The sequence below is a fragment of the Drosophila biarmipes genome, unplaced genomic scaffold (genome assembly GCF_025231255.1).
Source record: "Drosophila biarmipes strain raj3 unplaced genomic scaffold, RU_DBia_V1.1 ptg000023l, whole genome shotgun sequence".
In the NCBI taxonomy this organism is placed as follows: Eukaryota; Metazoa; Arthropoda; class Insecta; order Diptera; family Drosophilidae; genus Drosophila; species Drosophila biarmipes.
The window spans coordinates 470,068-495,473 of NW_026114540.1; the positions used below are offsets into that span (position 1 = coordinate 470,068).

The following is a 25,406-nucleotide window of genomic DNA, read 5'->3' on the forward strand; positions in this document are numbered from 1 at the left end:
CGCAAAACAAGATTTTGGGAATCCTCTCAAATTTAAAATTTTATCTTGCTTGTCAGTTTGTCAGTTTACACCAAAACGTTATTTCAGTTAAAAAGCTTTATAAAAGAAACATTACCACGTTTGGAAAAGCTAACTTGTTTGGCGAGACAACAGCTATAAATAGCTACATTTTGTATAACCGTAACATGGTAAGTACTGAAGCTACACGCTGTGCTATGCGTCGTTAGAAAGGTATTTCGAAATACTATGTACGCCTTTTAAGCACAATTTATCTTAATAACACCGTTTAAAAATTATGCTCCAAAAATTATTATTTTTTTTAAGTCTTTTTTAATGAATGATATACGACGCATTCTTCTAAAATAGCCGTTTCAAAGTTATTAATTAACAAAAATGGCCGCATTAGTTTTTCAGAGCATCCTACAATGCCTGAGCATGCGAATCCAAACTCTATTTGAAGATCTTGAAAATTTAAGATGATGTTAAATAGCTAAATATAAGAAACACTTTTGACGAGAAAAGGCCATAAATAGCTAAGCTTTGCACACCAGTAATTTATGAACTACTAAATCTGAATACTATTAGTAAGGTATTTTAAAATGTGTACAGTGTACACCTTTCTAACATGATTAGTCTAAATATAAAAAAAACTTCTGATATCAAACAAAAATAATTAATAATTAATGTCTATACATTTTTTCTTACAGCTTCCCGACGTATCCCGGCCAAAAATAGCCTTTAAAAGGGTTGGTCCTGAGTGCTTTTGACATATTCAACCTTCGAAACAAGTCAGAGCTGACCAGCATGTCGACGGGTTAAGGGATAAAAAGTTTGGGGTCTGGTAGGAATACATGAATTGGAATCCAGCTAGAAGAAATTGTCTGTATCTGCTGGAGGATATCTTGATATATATGGTAGAAGTATGCATTCAACTGCCTCTTTTAAGGAGTCCAGTCGAGAACAATAGTCGTCTCGACAGCTGTACACGAGAAATTCCCAATACCAGGAAATTTAGGAAAATTCTAGCACACAGCTTATCTCCTGCCTGACTTTAAATGACGAGGGCCATTGCGGGTAGGACGTGATCATTCATTGGAGTAAGGGTTTACTAAGTTAGGCCCTAAGGTACTGTTGGGTTACCTGATTTTCAATAGGCGATGGAGACAATTTGCTGAGAGGTGCTTGGGAGATCGAGGTATACCGACGTAGAAACTCGGAGTTTTGAGTGCGATGATAGTGATAACGATTCTTATATACTAGGGAACGATCAAATATATAATGTGAGAAGGGACAACAGCTCCTTTTTTCGGTTGTGTTCCATGAGTTTAACGCGCGTCTTCCCTAGCTTAAGACCTACTTTTATATAATACTATTTGAAGGCTAAGAAAGGTAATATAAAGTTAAGAGAAGTAGTCATCGAAATTTATTTCGCCGAAAATTACGGACTATTTTCTCAAAAGGAAATCCAAAAAACTCATTTTACCTTAGAATAGTTTTAAATTTTTACCTGCGTTGCTTAGCGATGCGGCCAAACTGTATTATTTGGCAAAAAAAAAGGAATCATTTGAGCCACAATAAATTTCTGCTTTCCAGAAAACTTTTAAAAATGCCCAAGAAACAAGCTTGAACGTATACGTAAAATTAATTAAAAATATTTGTATTAAATGAATTATAAATACATGAATATTCCACAGCATAATAGATTTAATTAAACTTTTTTCCCACCTTTATAGCGTAGAGACCGACATAAAAAATAGTTTGGTTAAAATTTTAATAAAATTTTTTAGTGACCATGAGCTACGACTACTATGACTAATGGTCACCAGCACACGAAGGCCAACGGAAGTAGACAACCGGAGCACATCGCGGAGGATAGTGGGCACTACACCGATGGAGACATCCAGAAGAGGCTAGGAGAGACAACCCATATCACAGATAGAACCGTGGCGAGAGATGAACGTTGTGGGTATAATGTGGGCGTGGTAAACTTGTTTTAGGTATTTACGAGATCCACTTCTTTTCAGTTAAAACTGTTTCTCGCACAAATTTCATGAACGCAACAGTTCTGCGCGATTTCTGAGCGTTACATTGGGCGTGCCATTTTCTTTTAGGTGAATCGATAGAAATTTATGCATTGTGCATTACAGTTAAAAATATTTTTTAACTTTAAATTGTAGAAGCCACACTATTGTTGGCACGAACGCAATTTTTAAGGATTTGTTTAGCAATATTTCTTAAAACTCATAGAAGTTACGGTTACGCCCATTCGATTTGTTATATTTTGGGTATATGCAACTCGATCCGCCGGAACGTGGATACGTTTGGAGTTCGGAGTATCAATTAGTCGCTGCCGAGCACACTAGCACCATCGGATAGTGCTCTCCTTTCAATGTTATAGGTAACGATGCTATTGTTATTAACGCTGGCGCAGAAAAACTTGAAATATATGCTGTCAAGGCTTTTTTCCTCAATACCTAACACCTACTAAAGGAATTGAAGTCGTTCTGAAATGCGTGTGGACGGCAGTCCACACCATAAGAGTGCTACTATATATACAAGAAGAAATAAAAATCTACATCCGATTGTTTGAAGTGATATATCAATCGCGAAAACTACAGGAATTGCATACCAAGACTTTAAAAAAATCAACTGGTGTGGGAAAAAAATGGTGAACGTTTAAAAGTTAAAATTTGGAAAATTGTATCTGTTGGGGCCGGTGGGGATAATTACCCCCCGCTATTTCTCAACTAAAATACTCGTCGTATGACACCTCATCTGTCAAAATGGGATGCTCTGTTCAAAAGTAATACGCAAAACAAGATTTTCGGAATCCTCTCAAATTTAAAATTTTATCTTGCTTGTCAGTTTGTCAGTTTACACCAAAACGTTATTTCAGTTAAAAAGCTTTATAAAAGAAACATTACCACGTTTGGAAAAGCTAACTTGTTTGGCAAGACAACAGCTATAAATAGCTAAATTTTGTATAACCGTAACATGTGAAGTACTGAAGCTACACGCTGTGCTATGCGTCGTTAGAAAGGTATTTCGAAATACTATGTACGCCTTTTAAGCACAATTTATCTTAATAACACCGTTTAAAAATTATGCTCCAAAAATTGTTATTTTTTTTAAGTCTTTTTTAATGAATGATATACGACGCATTCTTCTAAAATAGCCGTTTCAAAGTTATTAATTAACAAAAATGGCCGCATTAGTTTTTCAGAGCATCCTACAGTGCCTGAGCATGCGAATCCAAACTCCATTTGAAGGTCTGGGAAATTTAAGATGATGTTAAACACCTTAATATAAGAAACACTTTTGAAAAAACTAGATAGGTTGGCGAGAAAAGATCCATAATTAGCTAGCCTTTGCACACCAGTAATTTTTGAACTACCAAATCTGCATACTATTAGAAAGGTATTTTAAAATGTGTACAATGTACACCTTTTTAACATGACATGAAAAAACGATATGACCATAAACTGTATAATATTTCCCTTTTTTTGCGTTATTTTACTTTATTTTTAGAAATTTTCTGTAATGGTACCTACAAATGACGTGATCATAACACAGAACGCTATGAACATTACGAAGACCAATGGTTAGTAACCAAACAATGAGAAAACTGGCGTGATGTCACTTTAAACTTATTCTTCCAAATCTAGATCGTTGGCCCACTGTTTACACTCCTTGCAGCGTTTGTCGGCACAACTTATGGAACACGTGGCCACATTTAAATCCTATGATACAATTATAAACAGTATTTTTCATTATTACTGGGCGTTGCCATAGAAGGCATAGTTTTTCGCATAATACTTGCTGACCACGTCTATGCAGTGTAACTACCTACAAAACAGTCGTTCAGTTGAATCTTATGGGCGAAAAATAATGTTTGCTCTTGGGGATTGTAGTGCCACAGCATTTTAATAAGCGATTTTCGCAGGTTCGGAATTGTCCGGTCCAATTTAATTTGGCTAACAACCACGGCGGGTCTCACATAGTCTAAGTAATAAGGATTTGTTTGTATTAAACTGATAATATTATATATGCTTTATCATGCTTCTTACCCACAATGCCGTCTAAGACTTTGGCTACAATTTCGGGTTGTTCGGTAGTCTCATTGATAAGCTGATGCCATAAATCCATCTCTGGATAATAGCTTTCTTCTTTGCATATGGTCAACGCCTCCAGAATTCCGTATTCCTTTGAACGCATAAGAAATGGCAAAAGTTGGTTTCGATTGGTATCCACTTTTTGCAAAGAGTCCAAATACTGATAAAAAGACAAGGGAACGCTATAGTCGAGTCCTCGATTATTAGATACCCGCTACCCAAGATCAAATATGCATGCAGCAAAGCAACCGTTTTCGATTCTGTAAAGTGGCTTCACCTAGCGATGAACACTTTACTTGATCACAACTTTTCACATCATTTCGGAACTCAGAATAAAAATATTTGTATTTGATTGGATCGGAAACGCTTCATTTTACTTGTTACATTCTTTCCAAATAACCCTTTTACTACGAATAACGGATATAAATATGTGGGAGTGATATTACTAGAATAACCCTACCTATCCCTAACCATCCCTAAGAGAACGACGAGCAGTAGCATACATTCCAAAGGAAGACGAGCCAAAAGGAGGAAAAGACGAGAACGACGACGATTCGATGATAATGACGAGAAAAGAAGCAGTTTTTGACGAGATCTAGTTAGGAGAAGACGTGCTTGTGTGAAGAGCAAAACGACGCGACGACGATCTTAATTCTACTCCAATTGTGAAATCATTTTCATTTAAATAAACACTTAAATTTATATATTCTAAACTAATAAAAACCCCACAAATATTTATTTTATTTATAACATGTCACGTAAGTCTTTTACCCAGTATATATACTCTGGAGTGGGCTCCAGTTGATGGATAAAGACTTCTGGCTTTATCTCGTTCTTATCTAGAAGTATTTCAAAGGCACGTTCACGATCCAATTGAACTAATGGTATAATTAATTTTGGAATGGCATCGTAAAGTTCATCCTTGTTCTGTAACCTATAAATATTTTGTCAGTCCGTTCTTAAAAGCGATTTAAATACTAACTTTAGAAACATTCGGAGGGCGCTTTCGAAATCACCCTGATATGAATATAGAAGAGCCAAGGATTCGAGCAAATGATCAGTATGCTGCTTACGAAAGTTATCGTGTATGGCGTTAATAACAGCCAAGCCGTCGTTCGGGGGGGATTGCCATTCCTTAACAATCTCGTACACGTGAGGATCGAGTTGCCATTAGTCGGATGTCGGCAGATAAGCACCAACGGAGCGTAACTGCTGACATTTTACAAGTTTAAAAATTTCTTCTTCCCAAAGGACTTTATTTTTCCCCAGCATTCGCAGGCACAGTTTTGCAGCGTCCTCATATTGCTTAAGCGCCCATAAATGGCTAATGTAAAGTCTAGACAATAGTAGTAATTTATTTAAACACATCAAAGGATTAAAGTTTTTATGTTACCTGGTTATGCAGTGAACGGGAACGTTACCGCCATGCGTGGCAAGCAGTTCTATTGCCTCCTCAAATTTACTGTTTAAATTAAAGGAAATAAAAAGGAAAGCTCTTCGATGTTTTAGTGATTTGCCAAAAATATACAAGTTTATAGCAAATATTCAAGAAAGTCGAAAAATAATATGAAAGTATCAACAAAGACCCCAACTTTACTTCCCACCGTAGATCCTTCTGCAGAGAATATGGAAACAAGGAAAAAGTTAAAGTCAAGTCAAGTATTTCTGTATATCAAATTTGCGCCTAACGGACTGAAACGAACCCGACACGTCAAAGCGTATTTAACGTTGTATTTGTAGTATTTAGCACTTACTGATTAATAATAAAGTTAATAAGTTAGAGGAATGGTAGCAATAAGGTAAAAACAATTGAAGATACATAGATGGCAATAAGGTAAAAACAATTGAAGATACATAATATCCAAGCGTTCATACGAATAGACAGACAGCCAAAGGGGTTGACTCAAAAAGTAATACTGATGAATTATATATAGTCATTTATTCGAAAAAGTCAACCAAACGCCATAAATTTATACTTGCCGCAACATTTTTGTTTGATTTTAAAATGTCATTATTAGCCATACTTCGTACAAATTCAAGTTCAAGCAATTCAATGAAACACGAGCAACACATACGTACGTCTCAGCAACATTATGTTTTGTTTTCGATGAATTGCTATGCCTTCTCGAATGTTTCAAGATCTAACCACCAACCCATTTTTTTTTAATATTTTAGTATGTAGTCTTTTGTACGCAACGAACAAAGAATTTCTGATTAAATATCCTGTGAGTCGAGTCCATGAACAAAAAATAAAATTGAGATTTTTGACCGTAGCATACGTATCAGTGGTTAGACGATGAATTTGTAGAGGGCCTTGGGGGCCATATGGTCAACCGAACATTGAAACCTATGTGCCCTGTTTAATAATTAATGCCTATACATTTTTTCTTACAGCTTCCCGACGTATCCCGGCCAAAAATAGCCTTTAAAAGGGTTGGTCCTGAGTGCTTTTGACATATTCATCCTTCGAAACAAGTCAGAGCTGACCAGCATGTCGACGGGTTAAGGGATAAAAAGTTTGGGGTCTGGTAGGAATACATGAATTGGAATCCAGCTAGAAGAAATTTTCTGTATCTGCTGGAGGATATCTTGATATATATGGTAGAAGTATGCATTCAACTGCCTCTTTTAAGGAGTCCAGTCGAGACCAATAGTCGTCTGGACAGCAAAGTTAGCTGTACATGAGAAATTCCCAATACCAGGAAATTTTGGAAAATTCTAGCACACAGTTTATCTCCTGCCTGACTTTAAATGACGAGGGCCATTGCGGGTAAGACGTGATCATTCATTGGAGTAAGGGTTTACTAAGTTAGGCCCTAAGGTACTGTTGGGTTACCTGATTTTCAATAGGCGATGGAGACAATTTGCTGAGAGGTGCTTGGGAGATCGAGGTATACCGACGTAGAAACTCGGAGTTTTGAGTGCGATGATAGTGATAACGATTCTTATATACTAGGGAACGATCAAATATATAATGTGAGAAGGGACAACAGCTCCTTTTTTCGGTTGTGTTCCATGAGTTTAACGCGCGTCTTCCCTAGCTTAAGACCTACTTTTATATAATACTATTTGAAGGCTAAGAAAGGTAATATAAAGTTAAGAGAAGTAGTCATCGAAATTTATTTCGCCGAAAATTACGGACTATTTTCTCAAAAGGAAATCCAAAAAACTCATTTTACCTTAGAATAGTTTTAAATTTTTACCTGCGTTGCTTAGCGATGCGGCCAAACTGTATTATTTGGCAAAAAAAAAGAATCATTTGAGCCACAATAAATTTCTGCTTTCCAGAAAACTTTTAAAAATGCCCAAGAAACAAGCTTGAACGTATACGTAAAATTAATTAAAAATATTTGTATTAAATGAATTATAAATACAAGAATATTCCACAGCATAATAGATTTAATTAAACTTTTTTCCCACCTTTATAGCGTAGAGACCGACATAAAAAATAGTTTGGTTAAAATTTTAATAAAATTTTTTAGTGACCATGAGCTACGACTACTATGACTAATGGTCACCAGCACACGAAGGCCAACGGAAGTAGACAACCGGAGCACATCGCGGAGGATAGTGGGCACTACACCGATGGAGACATCCAGAAGAGGCTAGGAGAGACAACCCATATCACAGATAGAACCGTGGCGAGAGATGAACGTTGTGGGTATAATGTGGGCGTGGTAAACTTGTTTTAGGTATTTACGAGATCCACTTCTTTTCAGTTAAAACTGTTTCTCGCACAAATTTCATGAACGCAACAGTTCTGCGCGATTTCTGAGCGTTACATTGGGCGTGCCATTTTCTTTTAGGTGAATCGATAGAAATTTATGCATTGTGCATTACAGTTGAAAATATTTTTTTAGCTTTAAATTGTAGAAGCCACAGCTCTTGTTGGCACCAACGCAATTTTTGAGGATTTGTTTAGAAATATTTCTTAAAATTCATAGAAGTTACGGTTACGCCCATTTGATTTGTTACATTTTGGGTATATGCAACTCGATCCGCCGTAACGTGGATACGTTTGGTGTATCATTTTGTCGCTGTCGAGCACACTAGCACAATCGGATAGTGCTCTCCTTTCAATGTTAAAGGTGACGATGCTATTGTTATTAACGCCAGCCCAGAAAAACGTTGAAATACATGGTGTCAAGCCTTTTTCCTAAACTCCTAACACCTACTAAAGGATTTGAAGTCGTTCTGAAATGCGTACCTCTACATAACTTTCACTGTGGACGGCAGTCCACACCGAAAGGGTGCGCGAAGGCGACTACTATATATACAGGAAGAATTAAAAATCTATATCCGATTGTTTGGAGTGATATATAAATCAAAAGGTATCGCAAAAACTACAGGAATTGCATACCAAGACTTTAAAAAAATCTACTGGTGTGGGAGAAAAAGTGGCGAAAGTTAAAATTTGGAAAATTGTATCTGTTGGGGCCGGTGAGGATAATTACCCCCCGCTATTTACCTAGTTTTATTCTCAATTAAAATACTCGTCTTATGACACCTCATCTGTCAAAATGGGATGCTCTGTTCAAAAGTAATACGCAAAACAAGATTTTGGGAATCCTCTCAAATTTAAAATTTTATCTTGCTTGTCAGTTTGTCAGTTTACACCAAAACGTTATTTCAGTTAAAAAGCTTTATAAAAGAAACATTACCACGTTTGGAAAAGCTAACTTGTTTGGCGAGACAACAGCTATGTATAAATAGCTACATTTTGTATAACCGTAACATGGTAAGTACTGAAGCTACACGCTGTGCTATGCGTCGTTAGAAAGGTATTTCGAAATACTATGTACGCCTTTTAAGCACAATTTATCTTAATAACACCGTTTAAAAATTATGCTCCAAAAATTGTTATTTTTTTTAAGTCTTTTTTAATGAATGATATACGACGCATTCTTCTAAAATAGCCGTTTCAAAGTTATTAATTAACAAAAATGGCCGCATTAGTTTTTCAGAGCATCCTACAATGCCTGAGCATGCGAATCCAAACTCTATTTGAAGATCTTGAAAATTTAAGATGATGTTAAATAGCTAAATATAAGAAACACTTTTGACGAGAAAAGGCCATAAATAGCTAAGCTTTGCACACCAGTAATTTATGAACTACTAAATCTGAATACTATTAGTAAGGTATTTTAAAATGTGTACAGTGTACACCTTTCTAACATGATTAGTCTAAATATAAAAAAAACTTCTGATATCAAACAAAAATAATTAATAATTAATGTCTATACATTTTTTCTTACAGCTTCCCGACGTATCCCGGCCAAAAATAGCCTTTAAAAGGGTTGGTCCTGAGTGCTTTTGACATATTCAACCTTCGAAACAAGTCAGAGCTGACCAGCATGTCGACGGGTTAAGGGATAAAAAGTTTGGGGTCTGGTAGGAATACATGAATTGGAATCCAGCTAGAAGAAATTGTCTGTATCTGCTGGAGGATATCTTGATATATATGGTAGAAGTATGCATTCAACTGCCTCTTTTAAGGAGTCCAGTCGAGACCAATAGTCGTCTGGACAGCAAAGTTAGCTGTACATGAGAAATTCCCAATACCAGGAAATTTTGGAAAATTCTAGCACACAGTTTATCTCCTGCCTGACTTTAAATGACGAGGGCCATTGCGGGTAAGACGTGATCATTCATTGGAATAAGGGTTTACTAAGGTACTGTTGGGTTACCTGATTTTCAATAGGCGATGGAGACAATTTGCTGAGAGGTGCTTGGGAGATCGAGGTATACAGACGTAGAAACTCGGAGTTTTGAGTGCGATGATAGTGATAACGATTCTTATATACTAGGGAACGATCAAATATATAATGTGAGAAGGGACAACAGCTCCTTTTTTCGGTTGTGTTCCATGAGTTTAACGCGCGTCTTCCCTAGCTTAAGACCTACTTTTATATAATACTATTTGAAGGCTAAGAAAGGTAATATAAAGTTAAGAGAAGTAGTCATCGAAATTTATTTCGCCGAAAATTACGGACTATTTTCTCAAAAGGAAATCCAAAAAACTCATTTTACCTTAGAATAGTTTTAAATTTTTACCTGCGTTGCTTAGCGATGCGGCCAAACTGTATTATTTGGCAAAAAAAAAGAATCATTTGAGCCACAATAAATTTCTGCTTTCCAGAAAACTTTTAAAAATGCCCAAGAAACAAGCTTGAACGTATACGTAAAATTAATTAAAAATATTTGTATTAAATGAATTATAAATACAAGAATATTCCACAGCATAATAGATTTAATTAAACTTTTTTCCCACCTTTATAGCGTAGAGACCGACATAAAAAATAGTTTGGTTAAAATTTTAATAAAATTTTTTAGTGACCATGAGCTACGACTACTATGACTAATGGTCACCAGCACACGAAGGCCAACGGAAGTAGACAACCGGAGCACATCGCGGAGGATAGTGGGCACTACACCGATGGAGACATCCAGAAGAGGCTAGGAGAGACAACCCATATCACAGCTAGAACCGTGGCGAGAGATGAACGTTGTGGGTATAATGTGGGCGTGGTAAACTTGTTTTAGGTATTTACGAGATCCACTTCTTTTCAGTTAAAACTGTTTCTCGCACAAATTTCATGAACGCAACAGTTCTGCGCGATTTCTGAGCGTTACATTGGGCGTGCCATTTTCTTTTAGGTGAATCGATAGAAATTTATGCATTGTGCATTACAGTTAAAAATATTTTTTAGCTTTAAATTGTAGAAGCCACACTATTGTTGGCACGAACGCAATTTTTAAGGATTTGTTTAGCAATATTTCTTAAAACTCATAGAAGTTACGGTTACGCCCATTCGATTTGTTATATTTTGGGTATATGCAACTCGATCCGCCGGAACGTGGATACGTTTGGAGTTCGGAGTATCAATTAGTCGCTGCCAAGCACACTAGCACCATCGGATAGTGCTCTCCTTTCAATGTTATAGGTAACGATGCTATTGTTATTAATGCTGGCGCAGAAAAACTTGAAATACATGCTGTCAAGGCTTTTTTCCTCAATACCTAACACCTACTAAAGGAATTGAAGTCGTTCTGAAATGCGTGTGGACGGCAGTCCACACCATAAGAGTGCTACTATATATACAAGAAGAAATAAAAATCTACATCCGATTGTTTGAAGTGATATATCAATCGCGAAAACTACAGGAATTGCATACCACGACTTTAAAAAAATCAACTGGTGTGGGAAAAAAATGGTGAACGTTTAAAAGTTAAAATTTGGAAAATTGTATCTGTTGGGGCCGGTGGGGATAATTACCCCCCGCTATTTCTCAACTAAAATACTCGTCGTATGACACCTCATCTGTCAAAATGGGATGCTCTGTTCAAAAGTAATACGCAAAACAAGATTTTGGGAATCCTCTCAAATTTAAAATTTTATCTTGCTTGTCAGTTTGTCAGTTTACACCAAAACGTTATTTCAGTTAAAAAGCTTTATAAAAGAAACATTACCACGTTTGGAAAAGCTAACTTGTTTGGCGAGACAACAGCTATAAATAGCTACATTTTGTATAACCGTAACATGTGAAGTACTGAAGCTACACGTCGTTAGAAAGGTATTTCGAAATACTATGTTCGCCTTTTAAGCACAATTTATCTTAATAACACCGTTTAAAAATTATGCTCCAAAAATTTTTATTTTTTTAAATTCTTTTTTAATGAATGATATACGACGCATTCTTCTAAAATAGCCGTTTCAAAGTTATTAATTAACAAAAATGGCCGCATTAGGTTTTTAGAGCATCCTACAATGCCAGAGCATGCGAATCCAAACTCTTAACGAGGTAAAAATGTTAAAACCGGGGAATTAGTGTTTTCGGATTGTAAACTGGGCATGCATTTTTGGCAGCTGCTTCTTAAAATTTGAAGTTTTCGATTATCTTGTTATTCGCATTGCATCCAAATATTTTTCACCCGAAAACCATTAAAGTATCTTAAAGCATTTTTCAGTTTAACAAGTCACATGTGTCATTTATGGTTTATAAAATAAAACGATATGACCATAAAGTGTATAAAATATTTCCTTTTTTGCTTTATTTTACTTTATTTTCAAAAATTTTCTGAAATGGTACCCACAAATGACGTGATTATAAGACAGAACGCTATGAATATTACAAAGACAAATGGTTAGTAACCAAAGAAGTAGAAAACAGGTGTGATATCACTATAAACATATTCTTCCAAATGTAGATCGTTGGCCCACTGTTTACATGCCTTGCTGCGTTTGTCGACAGGAATGCCTTGTATGCACAACTTATGAAACACGTGGCCATATTTAAATCCGATGATACAATTATAAACAGTGTTTTTCATTATTACTGGGCGTTGACATAGAAGGCATAGTTTTCGCAGAATACTTGCTGACCACGTCTGTGCAGTGTAACCACCTCGGAATGGGTATCAAAACAGTCTTTTAGTTGAATATTAAGGTCGAAAGATAATGTTTGCTCTTGGAGATTGTAATGCCACAGCATTTTAATAAGCGATTTTCGCAGGTTCGGAATTGTCCGATCCAATTTAATATGGCTAACAACCACGGCGGGGTACACATAGTCTAAAGTCATAAGGATTTTTTTTTATTATTCTGATAATATTATTTATACTTTATCATGCTTCTTACCCACAATGCCGTCTAAGACTTTGGCTACAATTTCGGGCTGTTCGGTAGTTTCATTGATAAGCTGATGCTATAAATCGTTGTCATGATGTTCCTTGCAAAACTCGATAGGCATTTCTATGTCATTAATCTGCGAAATTTAAATACTGTATTTTAAAAACGTTTCGCTTTAAGTTTTTTACTCTATGAATAATAATATTTAATGCTTAGGCCACTTCCACTCCGCCCATGCAATTAAGTAAGGATAATAGCCTTTTTGTTTGCATATGCATTGCATATGGTCAACTCCTCCAGAGTTACGTATTCCTTTGAACTCATAAGATATGGCAAAAGTTGGTTTTGATCATACTTCGCATACAAGGAAACCTGAAAAAAGACAAGGGAACGCTATAGTCGAGTCCTCGCCGATTAGATACCCGCTACTCAGTAAACAGGAATTGTAATAGAAATTAAATATGCATACAGCAAAGCAACCGTTTTCGATTCTGTAAAGTGGCTTCACCTAGCGATGAACACTTTACTTGATCACACCTCTTTAATAAAGGATTTGATTTAATACTTTTTATCGAGATGGAACTCAGAATAAAAATATTTGTATTGATTGGATCGGAAACGCATACAAATCCCAGCAGCAGATTTCCGGCCGCTCACCAGGTACGCGACGAATTTGCGTAGTGACGGCGCGGTGAAGAGCGGTTGGAGAACGTGAGAGGATGGAGAACGTGAGAGTTTGGAGAGCAAGAGAGCTTGGAGAGCAAGAGGTTTTGGAGACTTAGAGAGTTTGGAGACCAAGAGTGGAGAAAGAGAGAGCGGAGACTTGGCGCAGAGCGAGAGTGCAAAAGGAAGTAACGGCACGCCGCCAAACTTTGGACGCGTCCGTGAACTTTGGACTTGAACTTTGTCAACGGAGCGACACACAAACATGCCATAAGCATCACGGGAATCAGCAGGACGGCAGCATCCGGCTGGACGTCGGTGGGAAGCAGTGCATGAAGGACAAGAGTGTCAAACAGGAGCCATGGACTTTGGGCCCGGTGTGGAGAGTTTCGGAGGGTCGTGCGCAAATGGGGAATAATGGTTTCCGGATGCCCTATATAAGCCCACAGGGCGCTGGCAGCAGGGTCAGTCGATTACGGTCAGTCGATCGCGAGGAGTAGAGTCAAAGAGTTAAGACAAGCAGTCGATCAGATACCAAGTGAACAGAAAACGAACCAAGTAAACTACGAGGGAGCCGCAACAAGTGCAGCAAGATTGCTACGTCGAGACATTTGGGATTGGGATTGCAAGGAATTTCCGAACTGAGACACAGTTGGCTGAGGTCTATGGGGCACCACACGGCTAAGTCATAGAGTTTTGCTTATTGCTGCCAACGAAGCTCTGGCGTTACGCCTGGAGGGTCTACAAGGCTTGGAGCAGTGAAGGCCAGCGACAAGAAATCGTGAGCTCGGGGGTAAGCCTGTCGAGCCCCAGTGTACCTCGCCCCAAGCACTACTTTGGCGTGTCCCGGCGTGAGCCCCGTGCGTGAAGTGGAGTTCAGCAGGTCCTGGGGCGATCAGCCAGAAGGGAGAGCGGTCTACCAGTACGGTCTCGAGTGAAATTTTCCAGGAGAGCCTACGGTTCCGATTTATGAAGTCCCGGAGCGGCGCGACCAAACCACGATAGTAACGAGCCAGCAGGGAGAGAAGTTCCGGATCGGCGTATGCCCAAGAACCCAACACAGAAGTCACGCTACGTACAGCCACCCAGTCAGGAGCAGTTTGCAGGACACCGCCATCAGCAAGCAGGACACCACACCGCAACAGCCACGCAAACGCAGAATCGAGCCCGTAGGAACGGCACGGACAGTTAGCGAAAAGGTGAGGCTATGGTGGAACGTTCGTTTAAACAAGACGTATAAGCGAAGTGAAGAACGAGGCAGCTTCCTGGCATTTCGCCTTGACTGTCCGCACGATCTGAGCCGAAAACCCAGTGGAACCATCCGGGAGCAAGGGACAGGCGGTCGTGTGTCGATAGGAGGGATCCTGGAGAACTAGTCTGTCTTTTCACCCTAGTCTGAGAACGGTGACGCTTCCCTAAGCCCGCACGGCTGACCCCATAGCGAGTCTGAACCGTGGCCAACGCGTCAGGAACAAGCAGCGGACAAGAATCTTCAGGTAGCTATAAAACTGGAACACCGTGACAACGAGGCGAGAGAACATCAAGACAACCCATATCGTCGGAGACTGCGAAGACAAGAAAATTAAAAAGGCGACTGCAGTTATACCCGCAATAAACCCACTAAGAACCCGTCAATTCTGTGCTTTCTCACTGAACTACTGGGCGGTCACGTTTATATACATTTGGTGGGACGAAGACACAATCTACTGAGCTAGCCGCACAAATTTAATAGCGAACAGAAAGTAAACAAATCAGTTCGTTACATCTGGCGCCCAAGCCGTGATTGTCCCAGCGGTGAATGCAACATAATCAGAATGGGAAAGAAGTGGATCCACCGCCTCAAGAAGGAGGACTTCGCACGAAGACTTAATGTCACCCTGGACGACAGATTAGAAGACATGAGGAAGATATTGTCGAAGTATTACTACGAGGCAGAGAACGACCCAGAACTTGCCGACATCTGGGCTGAGCTGGATGCTATGTATTAAGACAGAGCCGGCCCGAGCATCACGCTAACGAACGCTGAAGGGTTTAACCTAGTAGCGGGCTTGAGCGTCGACAACTTGCAAAGAGAGGCCCACAGGAGAGAGTCAAGCCAAGACAGGAAGACAACAGTGCTGACCTCTAGACCCAGCCAGTCGGATTATGCAAGGGTCGCTAAACAAGTCCGTGAGTGGTTATTCAGGTTCGACGGGGCGGAGAAACCGTTCGAGTTCTTGGAACAAGTTGAATGGTCCGCCAACACCTACGGTTTAGTCCTAGACATGATCCCCCGAGCGATACCGGAGTTGCTTAAAGGAAGGCCGTTGAAGTGGTTCATCGCCATCAACAAGTAATGGAAAACCTGGGCAGAGTTCATTGAGAGCTTCCATCTGTACATTTATATATATGGAGCACACCAAGCACGTGCTTGTTACGCGCGGGGCCCTTTTATCAATTTGGGCAAAAAATGCGAGTTCGCGAGGAAGATATATAAGACAAATAGAGACGGGACACAAATGAAAATAAAAGGCACAACTAAGAATTAAGCAAATGAGCTAAAATATTAGTTTTTAATACAGGTATAGATGTTGAAATTCAAATTAAAGGATAAAGTTTATTATAGTTATTACATAGAAAGCAAAAAGGCTCGTGCGGACAAAAATTTGATGTACATCGTGGCAAATTTAGAGGATAATAATATCGTGTTAATCTTACAGGAACGTTGGATGTTAGGCGGTTTAAAAGATCTGCAGAATCAATGTCACCTTTAATAAAGTTTTGTATAAAAATAGTACCAAGCATTGTTCTACGATTTACAAGTGAACGTAAATTAAGCAATTGTAAACTACTCTCGTAGGAAGGTAGCCTTACGTTTTGATCCCATTTCAAACTACGCAGGGCAAATAAAAGAAATTTTTTTTGTACCGACTTAATACGGTCGACAAGGGGGGTATAATTTGGGCGTATAAGGGTCATCAAATTCCTTTGACCAACGCTTTGTAAACCCAAGAACACTCATGGCTTTGTTAACAGTGGACTTATTGTGTCAGTCAAATTTAAGTTTAGAGCCAAGGAGAACACCTAAATCGTTAACTGAATATGTATGGTCAAGTGGCGTATTCTTAAGAAAGTAACTGATAAACGTAGTAACTGATAAAGTCATAACTTTGCATTTAAGGCAGTTCAAATTTAAAAGGTTGTACTCACACCATCCATGAAAACAATCAATATCCGACTGTAAGTTAAATCCCGACGCTATATCATTATATGATAAACAAAGCTTAACATTATCAGCATACATTAGTACACGAGAATGTGTTATGATTGAGGGAAGATCGTTAACTACCCTGAGGCACTCCAGATGTCACGTAGATCAAACAGCATTCTTGAATATAACCCTCTGAGTCCTACCATTCAAGAAACTTTAAATCCAAGATAATAGATTACCAGAAAACCCAAGCTGATCTAATTTAAATAAAAGAAGTGAGTGGTAAACGGAGTCGAAGGCCTTACTAAAATCTGTATATACAATATAAGTCTACATTATTTTCTTAAACCCATTTATTACAATAGATGACAATTCAAGAAGGTTGGTGGTGGTCGATCTTCGCTTAACAAAACCATGCTGACACGGTGATATAAGCGTGGAACATAAATGTTGCAAACGAGAAGTGATAATACATTCAAATACCTCTATAATTTTGGGCATCTGCCTTCACACCTTTTTTATTGAGTGGAATAATAAAAGAGCCCTTCCAGATAGAAAGAAAAACTGATGATGAAATAGACAAATTAAAAAGTTTAATAATCGGTTTACAAATGGTTGACGAACAAAACTTAAGCACACATCCAGGAAGTCCATCTGGACCGACAGAAAAAGTTGGCGTTGTTGTTGCCAAATCTCTTACGAGAGAGCTTTCGCTGATTACAGGGGAAAAAATACTATTTGCCCTATTTAAGGGATTAGGGTAGTTAGAATTTGACCAAGCTGTCGAACTATAAGTAGTTTGGTAAAACTCAGCAAATAAATCAGCAATTTCAGAATCCGTCGATGCCTCCATTGATTTTAGACGTACCGATGAAGGCAATGCCGATGACTTACGCTTGGCATTAACAAAGTTGTAAAACTGTTTCGGATTGTTTTACATAGAATAGCATTGACTGTTGAGAACATTTAAATGTGTTCGAGCCACCACATATTTAGAAAAATCTGCTGGTCTACCCGATTTTTATACTTTTTATAAGTGTTAGATTTAAGGTTTTTAGTCTTTGCAGCGCATTGGTAAATCAAGGAGGCCTGTTCAGGTTTGAAAGAAACCCATCAAATACGCATTCATTAAAAAACGTATTTAAGACTGCATAGAATAGTTCAGTGGCACTTTCAATGCCTGTACAATTGTACAAGTCTGTCCAATTATAATGAGAAATCATATCGTTAAGTTTATTATAGTCACATTTACGAAAACATCTCATTTTAGTTGGAGAAACTAAAGGAGAGAGGGTATCAGAGCAGGAGAGGCAAATTGTTAGTTTCATAGTTGGATGATATCGGTCTTCAGGTACAACAACAGAGTCAATTCTGCATACTGTAATTTCAGACGGGTGTGAAACAAACACAAGATCTAACTGTCTTTCTTAAGGACTTCTGCCGAGAGATTTCTTCACAAGGCTGTCGGATCAGGTCAGGCAACGCAGGGTTTCAGTGAGTCATTTAAAGACTACATGATCGACATGCAGACGATGATGAGGCCATTAAACTTTTCCGCGAGAGACACCTCAAAGATCATCAAGGAAAACTGCACCCCAAGCTTAAGGATCTTCCTAAGGGCGTACAAAGTGCTGGACCTAGACACGTTGATGCTATTAGCCGATAAGTACGAAGAACTGGAAAAGGAGTGGGAAGCGTTCGCACCAGAAAACTAATTCTCGAAGGCCAAGTCGTCACCACCAACACAGGTCACGTGCATAAGTTGCGAGGAGACAGATAACCAGGAGACACGGAGAAATGACCAATGTTGACCGCCACACCGAGTCCCACGACAGCAGGCACGAGGAGCATGAGGCGGCCAATGGGCACCACCACAGCAGCAACAGATGCAACCAGCGAACACTGTGTGGAGACCACCTAACACAACACAGAGGCCGCGGGGAACGACACACATCGCAGATCTCCATGAGGCCTGCCGATGGTGCGACGGCCATGTACGTCGACTCCAACGCATGTTGTTCTACTGGGTGTGCGGGAGGGTAGGTGTCAGTGGCGTCGAGTGCTGCCAGCAGGCGGAAAATGTCCAGCGATCTCAGCCGCAGAGAGGCGAGCGGGGGTCGCAAGATGCTACCTCTCCAAACTAACGGGCAAGCTAATCGAGGAGGAGGCACGTACAAGGCTACGATCGACACGGGCAGGCAGAGTTATCCAGTTTCAAAACTATGACAGGAACGTCGAACATGGCAGAGCACCAAACCACGATGAAGGACGACAAACCAATAAAGCAGCGATACTAACCCAAGAACCCGAAAGTTCAAGGGGAGATCAATGTGAAGGTGGAGCTAATCCAAATGGGATGCATAGAGCACTCAACCAGACCTTACAGCTATCCCATCGTGATGGTTAGGAAGAAGGCGGGCAAGTGGAGACTGTGCGTCGACTTCAGACAGATCAACGCCAAGACGATAAAGGATGCCAACCCGATGCCTCGAATAAGTTATATCCTCAACCAGCTGAGAGAGGCACGATACATAAGCAGTTTGGACCTGAAAGAGAGAAGTAGGCGGTACACTGCGTTTACAGTGCCGGGAAAGGTCTTATTCCAGTGGAGAGTAATGCCGTTTGGACTCCATTCGGCATCTGCGACCAGATGCGGGTGTTGGACTGTGGGATCGGTCCCGAGATGTCGCCGCACGCACAAGGCAAACTTGAAAGAGGTATTCCGGCGACTGAAAGAGGCTAATCTGAGATTAAACCCGGAAAAATGTCAGTTTTTCAGGAAGGAGCTTCTATATCTGGGTCATAGAGTGACTAGCGACGGGATAGGCACGCATCCGGGAAAGGTAGCGACCATCACCGAACTAGAACCGCCGTCAACAGTTAGAGAGCTCCGACAGTACCTGGGCGTAGTTTCATGGTACCGGCGATTTGTACCTGACTACGCAAAAATAGTTAAACGTCTCAACGATCAGCTGCCCAAGGGCAACAAGTGGGTGTGGATCATCTGTCGGCATTCGAAGAAATAAAGACAAGACTGGTGGCAGACCCCGTACTGGCGTGCCCGGATTTTGAATAACTATTTGTATTCCAAACGGACGTGAGTGATTACGGTATTAGGGCCATTTTGACCCAGGAACGTGGCGAAAAGGTGATCTCTTACTCAAGCCAAACGCTCAACGGTGCTGAGAAAAGCTACTCCACGCCCGAGAAGAAGTGTTTGGCAATATTCTGGGCGATCCGAAAACTTAAGCCATATCTGGAAGGGTACCACTTCAAGGTGGTAACCGCACTCACATGGCACTGAAGTGGATCAACAGCATCGAGAGCCCTTCAGGAAGGATCGCCAGATGGGCCCTGGAGTTGCAGCAGTATGACTTCGGAATAGCGTACAGGAAGGGACAACTCAATGTAGTGGCAGACGCATTGTCAAGGCAGCCTCTACCAGTAACGCTGCGAGGGATCAAGGAGACATCGGTGGCGGAAGCCTCAGCATCATGCAGCTGGATTCAGGACATGCGCGGAAAGATTAGGATCCAGCCGCAAAAGTAACCGGACTACGTGATGGAGGGAGACACCTTGTACAGGAACATACCATACAAAGCAGGCAGTGAGGATATCGCGACGTGCTGAAAGAGAACCACGACTCACCGGCAGCTGGCCGTTACTACTGGCCAGGCATGCACCGAGACGCTCGAGCCCAGGTAAGAGGGTGCGAGACATACATCTGATTCATGCCGAATCAACTGCAGGCGGCTGTAAAAATGCTAACGCAGGTGCCAGAGGAACCATGGGCTACAGTATGTGCAGACTTCGTCGAACCTCTGCCGCGTTCAAAACACGGCAACCAAATGCTGCTGGTGCTGATAGACCGGTTCTCCAAGTGTACTGAATTAGTGCCGCTGCGGAGCGCGACGGCCGAGTCCCTAAGGAAAGCATTCAGGGAACGTATAATCACAAGGTTTGAGGTCCCGAAGGTAGTCATAACGGACAACGGTGTACAGTTCAACAGCAAAATTTTCAAGGGTTTCCTGGCCGAGATGGGAGCCAAGCAACAGTTCACGGCTGCATATACCCCGCAAGAGAACCCGACAGAAAGAGCAAACAGGACCGTGAAGACGATGATAGCGCAGTTCACAGGGCAGGATCAGAGAAACTGGGACGAGAAATGGCCTGAGATCATGCTGGCAGTAAATACGAGTGTTTCGGAATCCACAGGATACCCACCGGCGTTTAGTACTCAAGGCAGAGAACCGAAACTACCAAGCGCCCTATACGACAGAGAGACCTTCGTAACAGGGCGACCCACTGGGACCCCAGGGGAGAAGGCCAACAAACTCGGGGAAATCAAAAGTAAAATTTCAAAGAGTCTCAAAGGAGCTGAATGAATTGAGCTGATCGAAGATCCGCGGCTGACCGGCACAGCACCGGTCAGTGGGTTAGCGAGGAGTCACCTGCGGGGGGACGGACTACTCGCAGCCAGGAGGAGCAAGAAGCGGCAGCCACGCTGGAGTTCCGGCGGAAGACGGAAGAGACGCGGTTAAAAGAAATGAAGGAGGACCCTGAGTGGCAAACGAACGGTGCAAGCAGCTGTGGGAGGATCCGGCATATACACCCACCCGAGGTATGTCGCCGAACCGTGAGTACCGCCTCAGGAGGAGGCCGACGATCGGTCTGCCTCTCCTCCGGGCTGGCTGCCGGAGGTGCCGCTCACGCCGCGGTAAGAGGGGTCGCCGACACGACCACCCTCACCGGAAGGTTCTCTCCCCGGTCGCCACCCCCGCAACAACTGGGTACGCCACCACCGCCACAACCGGGTACCCCAACATCGCCGCAACCGGATACGCCATGGAGGCCCGCTCGGCCACCCAAGCCGAGGTTTGAGCGGCCGCCGGCGGCAAAGTTGCACCGGCAACCGGATCCGCCGCAGCACCAACCCGAAGAGCCGGTCGGACACCATGTCCGAACGGACGTCCCAGCGGTGCACGTAACCCACAGCGTGCGGACGTTCGTGGCCAAAGGCGTGAGGTGGCGGCAACAGACGGTCGTCTGGACGTGGCCAGAGGACCCGCGAAGGAGACGGCGACGACGGGCGAGACCCGGATCTGGGAGGAGAGAGGACCCCGGGTGAGCCGGCTGGACCCTTGGACCCGTGAGGTCAAGTACCCGACCGTCGACGGCAAGCACCGGGCCGACGACACCGGCAGCAGCACGGAACGCGGCGGAAGCAGTGGAGCCTCAGGGACGGGGGCCATGGAAATGGCCGGAACCCACGGGAGGTGGAAAGCCAAATCTCAAACGGCAACTAAACAAACGGCAATAAAACAAACGGCAACAAAACGGCGTCCGTATTGTCCGAAACGGCGGCGTGTTCCAAATTGGCGCGGACGATGTCGGCGCCGGAGGGCCAGCGATGGCTCGGAGTCACGGAGCAGGAGTGGCCCGCAGAAATCGCGGATGAACCGCGGGCGGCAGGCGCAGCGTACGGGTCAGGAGCGGCGGACGCACGTTTTGCGTAAGGTTGGGGCTCGCGGGCAAGAGGGCCTTTGTAGAGCAGACTGGAGCGAAATATTGAAAATAAAGATGTTTGAATTGAACGCACCGAAGGGGCCGGGACGCGGCTGAAAGCTTAAACAAGAAGGGGGGCATACAAGGTGACAGCAACCTGAAAAGACGGAAAGGGGTTAGCTCTGAGGCAAAGCTTCCTTACCCGCTGCGAAGCGAATGCTAAGTCCTCTGCGCTCCCGCTCTCGAAGGGGTCCACGTGGAGCCGGGTCAGCCAGCTGAGGGCGAATGAAGGACGAGAGAGAAGGAAAGTCGAAGAAATGATGAGAGCAAAGTGTGAAAACGAAATTGGAAACTCACCTAGAGAAGTCGCAAATTTTCAGAATCACCATAAAACAGGAAAGGGGGGCGCCTCGATGGGCGGTCAATTGGTACTGGACGATAGTGCGATCGATGGGCACAAGCAAAATTGAAAAATCGGTGATGATGAACATCGCGGCGAGCAAGTGGCAACGCCGCACCTGCGATATCGATATCGTGAGTAGGCCCTCTGGGTAACGATAGCCGATTAGTATCGGTGCCCAGTGGGAACAAATGGAGGATCGGCGCGGGAGATTTGAAGTTGCTCTGCGGAGGACGACCAGCGCTGTGGACGACCACCTAACAGGGTGAAAGCGTCTAGGGAACGTCGAGGGAGCAACGAGGGAGCGCCGAGGGAATCGGAACGAGATGCGTGAAGGCTAGGATACACAAGGGAATGCCGGAGAGTGGAAGCGATGAGTTTTTTTAAACTTTCCCGATGATAGGGGGAATGTGATGGGTTGCATAACTCCACACAAATCCCAGCAGCAGATGGCCCGCCGCTCACCAGGTACACGGCGGATTCGCGTAGTGACGGTGCCGCGAAGAGCGGTTGGAGAACGTGAAAGTTTGGAGATCATTGATGGAGAACGTGAGAGTTGATGAACCTTAGAGTTTGGAGATCAAGGATGGACGTGAGAGTTTGGAGAACGTGGGAGTTTGGTGACCAAGAAAGTTTGGAGACCAAGGATGGAGAAAGAAAGAGGGAGACTTGGCGGGCGAAGCGAGAGTGCCGTGTGAAAAAGGAAGTAACGGTATGCCGCCGGATTTTGGACGCGGCTGTGAACTTTGGACCAAGAGTGAAGGTGCCACCTCTCGGCAGCGGAGTGGCACACAAACATGCCATATGCATCACGGGAATCAGCAGGACGGCAGCATCAGGCTGGGAAGCAGTGCATGAAGGACAAGAGGGTCAAACAGAAGCCATGGACTTTGGACCCGGTATGGAGAGATTCGGCGGGCCGTGCGCAAAAGGGGAATAATGGTTTCCGGAGGCCCACAGGGAGCTGGCAGCAGGGTCAGTTGATTACGATCAGTCGATTAAGGTCAGTCGATCGCGATCAGTCGATCACGAGGAGTAGAGTCAAAGAGTTAAGACAAGCAGTTGATCAGATACCAAGTGAATAGAAAGCGAACCAAGTAAGCTACGAGGGAGCCACAACAAGGCGATTCGTCGAAAGCAGCGTTGAAGGAGCCTACAAGGAGCCAGATTGCCACGTCCAGACGTTTGTGATTGGGATTACAAGGAATCTCCGGTGGCACCACACGGCTAAGTCAAGGCGGTCTGCTTATTCCTCCCAACGAAGTCCTGGCGTTACGCCTGGAGGGTCTACCAGACTTGGAGCAGTGACGGCCCGCGACAAGAAATCATGAGCTCGCCCCAAGCACTACTTTGGCGTATCCCGGCGTGAGCCCCGTGCGCCAAGTGGAGTTGAGCAGGTCCTGGCGCTCAGCCAGAAGAGAGAGCGGTCTCTTAACGAGCCAGAAGGGAGAGAATTCCCGGATCGGCGTATGCCCAAGAACGCAACACAGAAGTCACGCTACGTACAGCCACCCAGTCAGGGTGAGAAAGCGAGGACAAGTAAATTATAAGGCCGACTGCAGTTATACCCGTAATAAACCCACTACGAACCCGTGAGTTCTGAGCTTTCTCAATAAACTACTGGGCGAAACGTTTAAATAAATTTGGTTGGACGAACACACTTAATCTACTGAGCTGGCCGCACAAATCTCGTAGCGAGCAGACAGCAAACAAATCAATTCGTTACACGCTTTATTTAGCTTGTTACATTCTTTCCATATAACCTTTTTACTACGAATAATGGATATAAATATAGTGTATTTCTAACATGTCACGTAAGTCTTTTACCCAGTATAGATACCCTGGAGTGTGCTCCAGCTGATGGACAACGACTTCTGGCTTTATCTTGTTCGTATCTACAAGTATTTCAAAGGCACGTTCACGATCCAATTGAACTAACGGTATAATTAATTTTGGAATGGCAGTATTAATTGAAACACATCCTTGTTCTGTAATAAAAGCGATTTAAATACATCGAACTTTAGAAATTCGTACAAAACCATCTCGTATGTGAGGATTGGCATTCTTTGATGTCGGCAGATAAGCACAAACAGAGCGTACCTGCTGACATTTTACATATTTAAAAATTTATTTTTCCAAAGGCACAGTTTTGTTGCGTCCTCATATTGCTTAAGCGCCAATAAATGGCTAATGTATATAATAATAATAGTAATTTATTTAAACGCATCAATGGATTAAAGTTTTTAACTTACCTGGTTATGGAGTGAACGGGAACGCTACCGCCTTGCGTGGCAAGCAGTTCTATTGCCTCCTAATATGAAAGTACCAACAAAGATCCCAACTTTACTTCCCACCGTAGGTCCTTCTGCAGAGAATATGGAAAACAAAGAAAAAGTTAAAGCGTATTTTACTTTGTTAGTATTTAGCACTTATTGATTAATAATAAAGTTAATAAGTTAGAGGAATTGTGCCAATAAGGTAAAAACAACTGGAGAACCTTAATATGCTTAATCCAAAATTTGTAGCTAGATTTTTTAGAGTTCAATATTCAGGCGTTCAAACAAATAGACAAACACGCAGAGGGATTGACTCGAAAACTGATCCCGATCAATTTTTTTATTGTTATTTATATGATAAAGTCAACCAAATTCATACATACCGGAACATTTTTGTTTGGTTTTAATATGTCATTATTAGCCATACTTTGTAAAAATTTAAACTCAAGCAATGAAACACGAGCAACACATAGTGTACGTCTCAGCAACATTATGTTTCGTTTTCGATAAATTGCTATGCCTTCTGAGAATGTTTCAAGATCTAACCACCAACCCATTTTTTTATTATTTTAGTATGTTGTGTTTTGTGTGGTCTTTAGTATGAACGTTGCTTGCAGACTTTTTGGGGTAG

At 42.1% G+C, this 25,406-nt stretch overlaps 2 long non-coding RNA genes and 2 pseudogenes across 2 annotated transcripts; 2 read left to right on the top strand and 2 right to left on the bottom strand.

The window, feature by feature from the left end:
• Positions 1-1,437: 1,437 nt before the first annotated feature.
• On the top strand, positions 1,438-2,074 carry LOC127012149 (uncharacterized). Its single transcript, XR_007765676.1, has 3 exons — positions 1,438-1,635; positions 1,695-1,962; positions 2,025-2,074. It is a non-coding gene; the product is annotated as an uncharacterized LOC127012149 (long non-coding RNA).
• Positions 2,075-3,681: 1,607 nt separating this feature from the next.
• On the bottom strand, positions 3,682-6,204 carry LOC122817989 (vacuolar protein sorting-associated protein 41 homolog; annotated as a pseudogene).
• A 1,069-nt stretch (positions 6,205-7,273) lies between these two features.
• On the top strand, positions 7,274-7,881 carry LOC127012148 (uncharacterized). Its single transcript, XR_007765675.1, has 3 exons — positions 7,274-7,442; positions 7,502-7,769; positions 7,832-7,881. It is a non-coding gene; the product is annotated as an uncharacterized LOC127012148 (long non-coding RNA).
• A 4,495-nt stretch (positions 7,882-12,376) lies between these two features.
• On the bottom strand, positions 12,377-22,528 carry LOC108026234 (vacuolar protein sorting-associated protein 41 homolog; annotated as a pseudogene).
• Between the last annotated feature and the right edge of the window lie 2,878 nt (positions 22,529-25,406).